The sequence below is a fragment of the Caretta caretta genome, chromosome 2, assembly GCF_965140235.1.
Source record: "Caretta caretta isolate rCarCar2 chromosome 2, rCarCar1.hap1, whole genome shotgun sequence".
Classification (NCBI taxonomy): domain Eukaryota; kingdom Metazoa; phylum Chordata; order Testudines; family Cheloniidae; genus Caretta; species Caretta caretta.
The window spans coordinates 160,085,488-160,095,341 of NC_134207.1; the positions used below are offsets into that span (position 1 = coordinate 160,085,488).

The 9,854-nt window shown below is 52.2% G+C and overlaps 1 protein-coding gene across 6 annotated transcripts in view; it reads left to right on the forward strand.

The window, feature by feature from the left end:
* The window catches only part of MOCOS (molybdenum cofactor sulfurase), a 484,231-nt gene extending 477,361 nt beyond the window's left edge, over nt 1-6,870 (forward strand). For 5 of the 6 annotated variants that reach the window (XR_007355097.2, XR_007355095.2, XR_007355096.2 and 2 more), the window contains 2 exons: nt 686-779; nt 5,676-6,870. The gene's annotated coding sequence lies outside the window, so the exon portion shown is untranslated. Of the gene's footprint in view, nt 1-685; nt 780-4,331 lie in introns of all 6 variants that reach the window. The other variant, XR_012667119.1, reaches the window with a different exon arrangement.
* The last annotated feature ends 2,984 nt before the right edge of the window (nt 6,871-9,854 follow it).

Sequence of the window (9,854 nt, forward strand, 5' to 3'; positions counted from 1 at the left end):
TGATACCAATGAATTGTTACTTTTAATTTCCTTTATTACCAAGTAACAGTATCCCTCTGCCACATATGCATAGATAGTGGCCAAGCCAATCATTACATCCTCAGGTATGATCCAATATGCAGGTGTGGGAGGAACTTTAGTTACGGGCACATCTTTTCGTCCCCTCCCCATTCCAAATCTAAAGGGTATGCGTACCCTTGGTGGCACTTAGCTTGTCGTTTCATCTGGCCTTACTCTGGAAATGGCTTTGTAGGGGTCTCAAGTGGTACCCTTGGTCTCATTTGATTTACTTCAGATATCTTTTGAACACTTCCTTTATGATTCTTGTAACCGTCAACATATTCCTCATCATAATCTTCATTATAGTCCTCATCTTCAAAATCCTCTTGGGTGTATATTCTTTCTTCCTGTCCTTTTGTATCCTCTTGATCATATTCGTTGTATTCAAAAATGGGAACCTTCCATTTGTAAATTAGGTTCTCATTGACTTTACAGAACCAGTGTTCATTCTCTTTGATGGTTAAACCTTGCCTGGCCCACAGGTATGGCCATGTAACTATATACAATAGAAGTTTTCCAGTAGCACTCATGCTTCCTATGGTACCTGTGAAAGGAAAGACATGAGAGTGTTAATCATTAATTCAAGGTGGGTTTTGATCACTTTTCTTTTTACTTTCTCTTTCAGAGGGATCAGCATGGGTGTTTCCTTTCCATGCTTTTAGTTGTGAGCTATGAAGCCACTTTTGAACTCGGTGTGTTCCAGACTTTAACTCCAGCAGGTAAGTTGTTGGGCTGGTTTTATTGAGAATGGTTACTGGCCCAACCCATCTAGGACTCAGAGGATGATTTTTCTCTGAGAAATACTTGAAAAAAATGTGATTCCCTACGTTCCATTCAACATGCTTCAAGTTGTTATTTAACCTTTGGTCTACTTTGTGGATATTTCCGTTCAAGTTAATCGCAACAGCTTTCTGCACCTCTGATATAGTATTAAAAACTGACTTTATGTAATTGTCCATTACAGTTCTGGGGCAGTACTCGTCAGGGTGTACCCCTCCTGGCATCCACCATTGTTCAGGCGTTAACATAGGCCTTCCAAGGAGTGCTTCATATGGAGTAAATCCATGAACACTTACACTAGATCTAATTGCCATCAAAATAAGAGGTAGATGTTTGTGCCAGTTTTTTCCAGATGAATCGATTAGTTTTCTAAGCGCAGTTTTAAAGTACGATTTGATCTTTCTACCAAGCCAGAAGATTGGGGGTGATCAGCTACATGAAATTTTTGATGTATTCCCAGTGCTATGCACAGCTGCCTGGTTAATTCTCCTGTGAAATGCATGCCTTGATCTGAATCTATGATCCAGGGAAAACCAAATTGGCTAAATGCATTTTCTAATAGCATCTTTAGAGTAGTACTGGCGGTATAATTTCTGGTCGGGTACCCTTCTATCCATTTGGTGAAGGGGTCAATTAACACTAAACAGTATACATTCCCATGACTAGTTTGGGGTAAGGGACCAAGATGCCATGTGAACGAGACTGCATGATGCTCTCTTCATGCTTGAGGGGCTGGAGCCTCCTTCCAGAAATGCTCTCAGGAGTCCAGGTAGAAGGACATGTCTGGGGAGCCTCTTCATAGGAAAAAACCAAGCGTGGAACACTGATGGAGACGTCTCTGTCCCAGGGCTGGGATCCAGAGACGGGGGAAGCTCTCAGCCAGGCTATGTATTAGGGATCCCATTTCTCCCCCAAGAGACCCCCATGCCCCAAGGAGTAAATGGCTCTTACCTCCATGAAGGAGCAGGGTCTTTCCTCTCAGCCTCTTTGAGACTCAGCACTGCTTGGTTTGGTAGGACAAGGTGACCTGCCCCCACTGCTCCCTGAGGTGTCTCAGCTGCAGGCTGTGCCCATTTAGAGGCTGTGACAGATCCCAGGGCCTGGAAGACAGCTGGGAAGGAGGCTCCTATTCATTTCACAATCTGAGACCCCGTAGAAGGGCCAAGTGGAGAATAAAGGGCAGGAGGTGAAGCTAGCCCTGAGCCTCTGTCCCATCCCCACCTCCTCAAAAGTGGGCCTTTCTGAGCTTCAGTTGGGCAGACGTGCTGTAGCCCTGACACAAAGGGCCTTCTGCACCATATGGGGCAGGGATAGCTCTGTCTGGGAGCACGGGGAATGGAATGGGGGTCATGCCAAGAAAATGGGGGGAGGGGAATGGGAGTGAGGGGAGCTCCTGTCCCAGATGAAGGAATTTTGGGGGCAAAGAGAAGGACCCTGCTCCACAGAGAGGGGAGAGAGTTTCTGTTAGTGCCAGGGGCTCCATTTCCCCTTCCGCCAGCCCCCTATTTACAGTGAGATAGAGCAGTACCTGCAGCAGAGAGCGGGAGTTGCTGAACATGGGAGGAGAATCTTTAAAGGCATCCAGCAAGGCACAGTCCCTGCAGCGCCTCGGGCACCTGGTGCAAGTGCCAGATGATGTGGAGCTGGCACATCACATTGGCCATGACGTCCTCCTGCTGCAAGGGAATGAGAACCTGTCATAGACTCAGACCCCCCCCAGTAATCAGGGAGGATTAACGGCACCTGGAACCAGCAGCATTTCAACCCAACAGCTGCCCATGTCTGAGGGATGGATTCATCCTCCTGACCCCCAGGATGGAGTCTTGTTGTTCTCCCCAGTGACCGCCAGTGCCAACCCCCCTCCTTGTAGGGTGAGCTCCTGCCACCTCCCCCTCAGTGCCCCTGACAGCTGTTCCACCTCCAACTGACCTGGGGACACAGCTCAAGTTCTCAGAATCCTCTCCTCCACCCCCACCCCCACCCAGGTAGGGCAGAGAGAGGGCTCTAGCAGGGGGTGCAGGAGGGATTGTGGCGACACTGAAGTGGGGTGGGTGGAGGTTGAGGCCTTTCCCCAAATCATCCCAGTGATTAATGCTGAAGCCACAGGATTGCAGCCCTCGTGAATGGGGCAGTTCAGCAGCCCCTGCTGACTGAATCCTCTGGTTCTCTCTAGAGCAGACCCAGCCCTGCCAGCAGCAGGGCAAGCTTCCCCCTTCCATGTGCTTCAGCCCTGCCTGGTCAGTCGCCATCACCAGTCAGTCCTTGGCCTGCCAGGCTGCCAGTGATGGGAGCAATTCTGGGTGGTGGCTCAGGTGACACGGACACTAGGCCACAGGGAACTGGGTGCAGCCCTGTGAGGCAGGCAGGAAAGGCTCACAGGGGGCACTTAGGGGACTCTCCTGCCCTTCCCAGGAGTGATAGCACCATGTCCTAAGAATATAAGTCCATGATGAGGTAACACTTGTAATTCATTAGCCTTGCTAAAGTGCTGGGTCTGGACAGGCAATAGTGACTCACTGACCCAGTGCTCTTCTCTCAGACTTGGATATCAGCCAAGGAGACACGGAGCAGAGACACACCCAGAGTCATAATTCCACATTAACTCACCCACTGGGGATTCTCCTTAGACCATGTAGCAATAGATCCATGTCAGACAAACAAATCAGGGCAACTAACGAGTTTCCAACATGGGACCTTTAGTACCAGCCTGTCCCACTGGGTGCTGGATAAGGAACTCTGAGCTGGAAATAAGAAGTGGGCTCTTGTCCTGTCTCCAGTAGGTAGGCACTGCTGGGAACTAGCCAGCCCCACTTCCTGAGCCGTGTCATGCCCTGGCAGAGTGTCCTTACCTCCCCCACCCTGGCTGTGTTCCTGTAGCCCAGGAGCCTACTGTCCTGGTGCCAGTCCCAGCACCTCAGGTCTTCCACCTCATGGATGGTCAGCCCTGGGAGACAGAGACACGCACACATTTGTCACTCTGCTTGAAGTGTCTGTGTCCTTCCAATCCCATTGGTGGCTGCACAGTGGGCAGAGTCCTCGCTGCATCCCTGGTCCAGTAGAATTGCAGAGGGTGGAGAAGAACAGAGAAATAGACAGAGAGACTCATTCTCCAGCTGGGGTCAGTCTGAGATAAATTGGCTGGGGTCCCATTACCCAGCTACGGTCACTCTCAGTCTCCTATTGGGTCCCATTTCCCAGCTGGGTTCCTTACCCCTGTGGTGCAGCAGCAGTTGGTAGAGTCCCTCGCTGGCCTGCCGGCTGATGTCTTTATCTGGGTCACTGACAAACAGAGCCAGCTGTCACATGGTGACCCATCCTAGGGAATTCTGCTGAGTTCCAATGGAAGGGAGAGGGAGAGAGGACTCCATCAGCATTTTCCTGTCAGCTCCCAGTCCCCCCTGGGCCAGGAGTCTCCTTCCCCTCAGCCCCTCTGCAGGAGATGCTGGGGGAGAGAAGCTAAAGCTAGACCCTTCATTTTCTCTGCCCCCAAGGGAGCCTAGAACTGCTCCAGGATGGCAAGAAGGGACCGAAGGCCAGGCATGAACTTGGTTGGAGCAGGGGCTGGAGCATGATCCCCTTAAAGGGCTGGGGTCACCACTTAACCAGGAAAAGAACTTGCCTCAAGCCTAACTCATTCCCTGCTCTGACTTTGTCTGTCTCCCCGAGAGGAACACTCCTAACCCACAGCCCCTGCAGCAGCAGATTCTACAGCCCATCGGAGCCAGCCCACCTATGCCTGGAGTGAGGATGCTGGGGTCAAAGGCCACTTATGTCAAACTCAGGGAGGGTGATGGTGAATCTGAGCAGGGCTGTGCTGCTCCTAATGGCCCAGACTCTCTCCTGGGACACCTTGGAGACGATCCAGACATTGACATGCTATGGGGGAAGGAGGCAGGTCAGGATGAATGGGCAGGTGCACGAGTTGTGCAAATGAGCCCCTCCCCATCCACAGGGCTCTGAAACATTGTGTGTAGGGTGGAATATCTGAGTCATTTATCACAGAGCTTCAGAAGGGGATTGTTGCCCTCAGGATGGTGCTTGTATCCTGCAGGTCACAATTTGTCAGTGTCTCTCTAGATTGGGATAGTGTTTGGTGTCGGGGCTGGTCCCATCCTCCCTGAACTCCTGATTCCTGAACAGCTCACCAGGAAAGAGACAGACCCCTCACCCCACCCTGGCTCTCAAGTCCTTGGTTGGATGAAGGGAGTGACTGTGAGCACAATCCCTCCAGGAATCTCAGCACCGATTGGAGAGAATGGCTGATACCCTGGGGGCCCTCCTGTTTCCCTAGCATATGCCTCTTCTCTGAGGACCATCTACTGGATCTCACAGGCTGTGGGATTCAGACTCTTACTCCCCAAGCCAGCCAGGGGCCCTGTGGATAGTGCTCAACAGAACCAGGCAGAGCTCTGGGTGAAGTCCCAGCTCCTTCCTCTGTCCTTCAAGGAGGAACGGCCTGACACTGCATTTCACTGACTGCCCCGACCAAGGACGAGCTGGGACAACAGACTGGAAAATGGATTGTCTAGTCTCTCCTTAGCAGTCCTCCGAACAGTTAAGGTAAAATTGCCCTCCTGCCCACCTCAGGGGGCTCACCTCCAAGATGTAGTGGAGCCTGGCTGTGTCTGGGGACTCTGCCAGCAGGATCCCCAGCATGGCATCCAGGAGCTCTGGCATGACATTGTGCAGAGCCTGCAAAGCAAGGGAGAGCCATGGGTCAGATTTAGGGAAACTGGAGCTACACCTGACACAGGATGGGGAGAGGGGTCTCTGGGAAGCACTGGTGAGATCCCCAAACACATATCCTGGCCTCTCTCATTCACATCCCACTGCAGGCAATTAGCAAGGATTCATGGCAGGATGACAGCTGGCTCTTCAATCCATGAGCTTAGCAAGTCTCTGTGGATGGCCTCATAGGCAGCAGAATATGGAACAGACAAACTGCTATGGATGGAAGCTGGGCTGCTGGGGAAAACACAGCAGAAGGAAGGAAGGAGGGAATCCCCTGCAGCTTGTTCCATGTGTGCCCACCCCACCGCTATCTCTGGAGCTCCAGCGAATCAAGGGAGCAGGGACCAGAGGCCACTCGTACTCCTGGCAGGGAGGACTAGGAGGATGATCTACCTGGACTTTGGTGGTGTCCTTCTCCGAGCTCAGAGTGAAGACTGTGTGTAGGGCATTTCTCAGGAGGTGGGTCTCCAGTTCTGGAGCCAGGGCAGGTGTCATGGTGCCTGCAAGAGAGGAGCTGGTTTTAGACTGTGTAGTATGGGGGTGCAACTGGCACCAACACGGACGTGAAGCTGCAGGGAAATAGGCACAGGCTGGTGAGAATGGAAACTGAAGCACCGAGCCTGGGAATGACAAGGCCAAGGCCTCACAAACAGACAGTGGCAGGGCAGGAATAGCACCTGTTCCCTGGACCCTGCTGCCCCTCCTGTATCTGACTCCGGGAGTGAGCCTCTCCCCGAGGCCCCCGTAGCATTACTGGAGTGAAAAGAACAGCCCAGCCAGGAGAGAGTGAACCTTCCCTGTCTTAAATATAAAGGGAAGGGTAACAACCTTCCTGTATACAGTACTATAAAATCCCTCCTGGCCAGAGGCACAAAATCCTTTTACCTGTAAAGGGTTAAGGAGCTCAGGTAACCTGGCTGGCACCTGACCAAAAGGACCAATAAGGGGACAAGATACTTTCAAATCTGGGGCCCGGTGGGGGGGCGGAAAGGTTTTGGTCTGTCTGTTCTGTGTTCTTGCTGGACACAGATCAAGGAAGCAAGCAATCCAACTCCATTAGAATTAGTAAGTACTAGCAAGGGAATGCGTTACTTTATTTTTGTTTTGGCTTGTGATTTTCCCTGTGCTGAGAGGAAGGTGTATTCCTGGTTTTCTTTTTGTAACTTCACAGTTTGGCCCAGAGGGCAATCCTCTGTGTTTTTGAATCTGATTGCCCTGTAAGATTATCTTCCATTCTAACTTTACAGAGTTGCTTCTTTTACCTTTTTTCTTTGTAATAAAGTTCTGTTTCTTTTAGAATCTGATTGGGGTTTTTTTTTTAGTGTCCTAAAAAAACCCAAGGTTGGTCTGTGCTCATCTTGTTTATTCTCAAGCCTCCCCAGGAAAGGGGGTGTGGAGGCTTGGGGGAATATTAGGGGGAAGTAGGAAATCCAAGTGGTCCTTTCCCTGAGTTTGTCTGAATCACTTGGTGGTGGCAGCGTTACCTAATCCAAGGTACAAGGGAGAATTTGTGCGTTGGGGAGTTTTTAACCAAAGCTGGTAGAAATAAACTTAGGGGGTCTTTCATGCGGGGCCCCACGTCTGTACCCTAGAGTTCAGAGTGGGGAGGGAACCCTGACATTCCCGCCACATCTGCCAGAGGAGCCACCCTTGAGAGGTGACCTGGGAGTGGGAGAGGCAGTGACTCCCAGCTCTGGGCCTGAGCAGAACTGGGGTTAGGGGAGCTGCAGGGAGGTCTCGGTACCTGAGGTTCCCCACGGCGATCAGGGAGTTGGCCAAGATGACTCCAGTGGGCGAAGAGTTGTCAGAAAGCTCCTTAATGAGCTCCTGTGAGACCCAAAGGCGCATGTGAGATTTGGGTCCCACTGACATTTCCCCGTGAGGAGATTACAGCAGGATCCCCCCCCCACCCCGCCTCCTGCTCATCAAACTTGGCCCCATTCCCCTTCTTCCCTCCTCCATGTCAAAATTGCCCCCATCCCACACCATCCCGACTACTGAGCTGGAACCATCTGATTTGTTCTCCCCCAGCCTTAGCTGCCCCTCTGGCCCTGCGATTCCCCCACTGCCCACTAGTGACCAATCTCAGAATTTCTCCCATCCCTTCTCCCCAGTCTTCAACCCGAGCAATCCCTGCCCTCTGCTGCCCCCTCCAGCACCACCCAGCCCCCATCCATTGGCCTGGGGAGACCCCTGCCTGTTCCATGTCTCTCTCCTCCTTCCAGAGACCCCCCCCCTCCACTGTCCCAGGCTCTGTGTCTCGCTCACCACAATCCTCTCCACCACAGCTGCCTTGCAGCAGTGCAGCTCCTGCGTGTCCTGCCCTCTCTGCTGTGCAGCGAGACACACAGAGTGGATGGCGTACAGGAACATGAGCTGCTGGGCCTCCTCCTGCACCCACCAGGAGTGGGGTTAGAATCATAGAATCATAGAATATAAGGGTTGGAAGGGACCCCAGAAGGTCATCTAGTCCAACCCCCTGCTCGAAGCAGGACCAATTCCCAGTTAAATCATCCCAGCCAGGGCTTTGTCAAGCCTGACCTTAAAAACCTCTAAGGAAGGAGATTCTACCACCTCCCTAGGTAACGCATTCCAGTGTTTCACCACCCTCTTAGTGAAAAAGTTTTTCCTAATATCCAATCTAAACCTCCCCCACTGCAGCTTGAGACCATTACTCCTCGTTCTGTCATCTGATACCATTGAGAACAGTCTAGAGCCATCCTCTTTGGAACCCCCTTTCAGGTAGTTGAAAGCAGCTATCAAATCCCCCCTCATTCTTCTCTTCTGCAGGCTAAACAATCCCAGCTCCCTCAGCCTCTCCTCATAACTCATGTGTTCCAGACCCCTAATCATTTTTGTTGCCCTTCGCTGGACTCTCTCCAATTTATCCACATCCTTCTTGAAGTGTGGGGCCCAAAACTGGACACAGTACTCCAGATGAGGCCTCACCAATGTCGAATAGAGGGGAACGATCACGTCCCTCGATCTGCTCGCTATGCCCCTACTTATACATCCCAAAATGCCACTGGCCTTCTTGGCAACAAGGGCACACTGCTGACTCATATCCAGCTTCTCGTCCACTGTCACCCCTAGGTCCTTTTCCGCAGAACTGCTGCCTAGCCATTCGGTCCCTAGTCTGTAGCTGTGCATTGGGTTCTTCCGTCCTAAGTGCAGGACCCTGCACTTATCCTTATTGAACCTCATCAGATTTCTTTTGGCCCAATCCTCCAATTTGTCTAGGTCCTTCTGTATCCTATCCCTCCCCTCCAGCGTATCTACCACTCCTCCCAGTTTAGTATCATCCGCAAATTTGCTGAGAGTGCAATCCACACCATCCTCCAGATCATTTATGAAGATATTGAACAAAACCGGCCCCAGGACCGACCCTTGGGGCACTCCACTTGATACCGGCTGCCAACTAGACATGGAGCCATTGATAACTACCCGTTGAGCCCGACAATCTAGCCAGCTTTCTACCCACCTTGTAGTGCATTCATCCAGCCCATACTTCCTTAACTTGCTGACAAGAATACTGTGGGAGACTGTGTCAAAAGCTTTGCTAAAGTCAAGAAACACTTGGTGGTTAGGGTAGAGATGGACTGTTAGCCACGGACCTCCCAGCCCCACCCACACCAGCTCCAGGGCTCAGGCCCCAATGGAGGTTACTGGTGACCCACCCATTGTTCAGATCAGCCACAACTCCTACACAAGCAGAGTCAGGAACTGGGACAGTGCCTGTGGGGGGAGTAGACCCTGGCTGGTGTGTGACAAACACCTCCATGTTGGGGGTCCCTGATCATGGAGAAGAAACGTCCCCATTAGGGGTGGTGGATTATTAGGGACAAGACCCTCTGCAGGGTGTGGGAATCCTGGGAAGGGGCAGGACAATCTTGGTTCCAGCCAGGTTGGGGAACATTTGTACCTTTTTCGGCCCTGGAGCTGTTCTCTGATGACCTCGAGAGCAGAGTCCTCTGTTGCCATGTCCACCCATTCCTCCTCCTCCTCGTCCCCTGAGTCCCTGGGGGTCCCTGCAACAGGGACGGAAGAGGACAGGGTGATTCCTGCTGCCGCTCAGGGGAAGGACAGGATGTGGTGGGGAGAGTAGGGTTAATGTCCCCTCTTCCCAGTTCAGGGACCCAGGGCAGATCGGGCCCCACACTCCCTCCTTTCAGCAATGTGCCTTCAGCCTCCAACAGCTTCAGCAGCCCATAGCAGAGAGCTTCCTCCTCCACCCCCGCACTGTCCTGTACTCCCTAGCAGGTGTCTGCCCCCTCTCCCCCCGG